Source organism: Lolium perenne, chromosome 3, assembly GCF_019359855.2.
Source record: "Lolium perenne isolate Kyuss_39 chromosome 3, Kyuss_2.0, whole genome shotgun sequence".
Classification (NCBI taxonomy): Eukaryota; Viridiplantae; Streptophyta; class Magnoliopsida; order Poales; family Poaceae; genus Lolium; species Lolium perenne.
The window spans coordinates 53,683,573-53,687,841 of NC_067246.2; the positions used below are offsets into that span (position 1 = coordinate 53,683,573).

At 40.5% G+C, this 4,269-nt stretch overlaps 1 long non-coding RNA gene across 1 annotated transcript; it reads left to right on the forward strand.

The window, feature by feature from the left end:
* Positions 1-504: 504 nt before the first annotated feature.
* On the forward strand, positions 505-2,922 carry LOC127341235 (uncharacterized). The gene is made up of 2 exons (XR_007875362.2): positions 505-2,331; positions 2,589-2,922. It is a non-coding gene; the product is annotated as an uncharacterized lncRNA (long non-coding RNA).
* Positions 2,923-4,269: the final 1,347 nt, after the last annotated feature.

Here is a 4,269-nt window from a genome sequence, read left to right on the forward strand (position 1 = left end):
CTAAAAAATCAATGCAAATACAGGATCTACAATTAGTTAGTTAACCATAGTTTTATCGTAAAAAGTTAGTTAATCATCAACTGGGCAGTGAAGGGCAGTTTACTCCGGATGGAGAATTGGCTACCTGGGAAAATTGTTGCCTGTTTACTCCGGATGGAGAATTGGCTACCTGGGAAAATTGTTGCCTCCTTCTCCCCGTCCATCCCTTGTACTGAGTACATGGTAAACAACAACATCGTCGCCATCGCTACTACCCTCCCTTGCGCTCCAATTGCTCTAGTAGTTGTCTTCGCGTGGCAGTGGCGGTCCCCCTAAAGGGTATGCCGACTATGCCATGGCATACCCTGGCCGGTGGACTTTCCGTGTATCTCTACTACTTATAAAAGCACGAAGTGCCTAAAAAAATTAAATCATAGCCATCTATCTAGATCTATCGTACGGTCCACACTCATGCATTCTCCCCTCCCCGAATCACGTGAATTTCCATCCCGCCCGCATCTCACGCGCATGCCTTTCAATCCTTTTGGTCAATCCAAAACAACAAAGCCGACGGTTCTCTCCTTCTCTTCTTCCACTCCTCCCACAATCTCCTCCTCCTCGCTGGTTGCCGCCTTCAATCCCCCACCGCCGCCCACACTGCCCGGATCGCTCCTCTCTCCGCCGTGCCTTCAGCGCCTCTCCCTCATCAAACCGCCAGCCCATCATGCATCGCCGGCGCGGGTCATCCGGTAGCGCTCCTCGTTGGATCAACGCGCTCCTCACCTGCCCTCCGTGCTCCCCACTAGGTCATGCTCAATCAGATGCCGGTAAGATCCGGCTCCGCCGCCCCTACTGGCGCGTAGGCGTCGTCTTGGATGCCACCGCTGCCCCAATCGCCGAGCTCCCGCCGCCCGCCCCTACAGTCGTTGCCACCCGAAGTTAAGCCAGCCTGCAGGAGCAACGATAGCCCGCCTCTCTTCAGTTTTTTCCCTGTGTATTTGTCTATCCGATCTTCATTTCTATTCTTGGATGAATTTGAGTAGTAATAGCACGAATTTATAAGTACTGATATTCCTGTGGTTTGTGCGTAAGAAAATAATGAATCTGGAGACATTGATAATCGAATGTTACATCGATCTACTTTCTCATTATGTGACGCTGGACAACTATATTCAACCCGTTCAGTCCACATGTTTGGCTTAATCATCATGGATTGTATTTATCTGCACGCTGGTTTTTTGCATATTAATTCAGACTTTTCCTCTGTACAACCCTTAAGCTGAACTTGACATAGGGTAAACTGTAAAGATGTTTTATGCTCAGTTAAGGAAAGTTTTTGCTGAATAGAAGGTAGCAATTTTCCACGCATCATCGTCTGCCCCGCGATGTTGGTTCCCCGCGCGACAGTAACATCTTCACACCGTGATCTTATCTTGTTTTGGATGTGTTATGTTTTGTTGAAGTTTGTTGTGATTTCGTCTGAAACAGTTTAGTGTCCTGTTGAAATAAAGAATTCTACATAATCTGCATTCCAGATTCAAAGCATGTAGGCCACGGTCTGCACTGAATTGTGTTCGGAAAGTTCAGATGTAGATTGAAGTTTGACATACTCTGAAATTAACATACACATCATTTGGCGTATTTGGCGCTCTTCACTTTACCCTTATGTTCTGCCTTTTGGGTTTCAAATTCTTCTAAAATATGCATTCTCATTGGATATCTATTTGTGTCTGTTGTGGTGATATATTGTAGATCATGTTGTTTTGAACGATTAATGAGCAGTTCCATGCTATCTATAGGATGGTCGGATACTTTGTGTTCAATTCAATTGTACCCCACAATGTTCAATTTTGGTACTGTAATATTATTTACCTAGGTCTTACCTTTGTTGTACTTCTTAATAATGTGTTTTGTGCGCTCTTCAGAGACACTCATTGCTGACTTCGCATTAGCTGAATCATCAAGAGTTGCTTTCGTCTGATAGATTTAAGTATTAGATAATTTTTGAAAATCAGTATTGGTTTTTCTTTGTAAATTTGATGTTGGGCATTGGCGCATTTTCCTTGATTAAGTACAAGTTGAGCTGAATCTAAACCGCCCGTAACAACCCTCATGTCCCCTGGGATATGAGTATATGACACCTTTCAGAGACATCTGTTTTTAATCTCAACATACAAATCCTCTTGGTTATAGCCCACTTGTGTGAATTCTGCATCCTATCTCCTGCTTGTGCTCTTCTTAATTTTCAAGTGTCACAGTCTGATTTTTAAATGACAATTTCAGATTGTTAGACAGTGGGATATTTGGGAAAGACAGTCTTTTAAAATTCCATGCAGACCATCAGGACTAAAGGTATAGGCTGATTTATCTTCATTGCAATGTCTACATTTTGATTCTGTTGTCCTACATTATTGTGGACCTATCATGATTTTACTTTCTGTCTAGAAAGAGCAGAATCTGAACGAGGGAATGGAATCATGTCTGCTTGCTTGCCATATTATCACAACAACTGAAGCTATAGAATGTTGCTTTCTTGCCATGGACAAATCAGCATTTTGATTCGCTGTCTTTCATTCTTGTTGATATTTCATGATTTGGTTTGCGTGCAGAAAGAGAAGAATACGAAGAAGAAAAGAAAACCATTTCACCATCAAAATTCAGAAATAAAGACATGCGGTAGAACATGTCCTCCAAGAGCTCACGAGGGAGTATCCAGATCAGCTTCATCGCATTTCAGGCCGAGAGGGATTAATTATGAGTTCATTTGATTTTTTTGTCACTAGGTGCTTATGTGGCCTTTAATTTTTCTACACTGAAATAAAGAATTTCCTATGGTTAGTACAACGACTCAGAGTAGGTCTTTTGGTAATTTCATGGTAGGAAGAAATCAATTGTATACATGTTAACTTTCTACCTGAAGAATTGCAGTGTATCTTTGATGAATATCTGGCCGACCTTATTTATTACTGTACCTAACTAATTTATACGCTGGTAGGTTACGCCGAATTACAATAAGTGATTAAGTGCACAACGTGTAGCAGATATTATGTGTTGTGAGGAAGAAAATTCAGGAGTATTTTTTCTTAGTTGTATTATGGTGATCTCGAGGAGTAAGACATATAAGCAATATTCTTGATTTGTTATATTATGGTTGTTGAACATAATTCCTGTATCAATCCAACATTTTTAGAATTAGGCTTTTCTGAGTTGGCACCTACATTTCAAACATCTTTTGGTTGTAGAGTCGGTACCCCATTACACATAAAGTAAGGAGGAAGAGTGCCAAATGAAGTTCCATGGTAACTCCAATACAAAACACAAACTACTCCTAGATGCACTTCATAGTGACATATCCAAAGTTTTAAATAGCGCGCTATCGCTTCGCTATAGCATCATCACTATAGCAGATTCACAAGACTCCCGCTAAAGATAACCACTTTTAACGCTAAATAGAATCTCTCGCTAATAGCTCGCTAAATCGCGCTAAAACGCTAAATAGGGCTAAAAATAGCGCTATTTCTCCCGCTAAGACCAAATATTTTAACATTTAAATTTAAAAGTTAAATCTACTTATGTAATATGTATTCATGCACTACTTTTATTCATAAATCATCATAATTATTGAGTACAAGTTTGGTACCATTGAATCATTAAATTTCTTGTCATATTTATAGATGATGTGAATGTTTGATGCCTAATGTTTTTTAGGAGTTTTCTTGTTTTATAAAAAAAGCTAAATGAATTAGCTTCGCTATAGCATCGCTATAGCTTCCTTAGAGCCTAAAAATATTGCCGCTAAGAAGCATAGCTCGCTATTTGACACATTGGACTTATCTGATTTGTACACTATTAACGATTTGCTAACTAAGAAAATCGTGCGTTGCACGTGCAAGCTTACTAATACAATGTAGACGCGCTAATGGCCGCAGATAATTACACGATTATAATCAGCCTATTGTACCCAAAGCCCATATCTAATCTGCCTGCTAGCATGTGTGCGCCCAAGCCTAAAAATCCAATCTATATACCTAATAATAAAATCAAAAGTGTTTCCGTGGCTTGGTTTGGTTTGGTACGTCATCAAATTTGCCCTTAAAGTTCATAGTATTTACCCATAATGCTATCCATAAGTGAAAAAACGGTTCGAGGATGCCAGGCGTCCGTTTTTTCTTTCTGTCCGTTGCGTTTCCTACAGGCCAAAAAAGAACCACCTAAACCAGATCGAATACGTTTCCTTCGCTGGTTGATTCCTACACTGATGCGTTTTCCCAGTTGGTCCCTGTACATAGC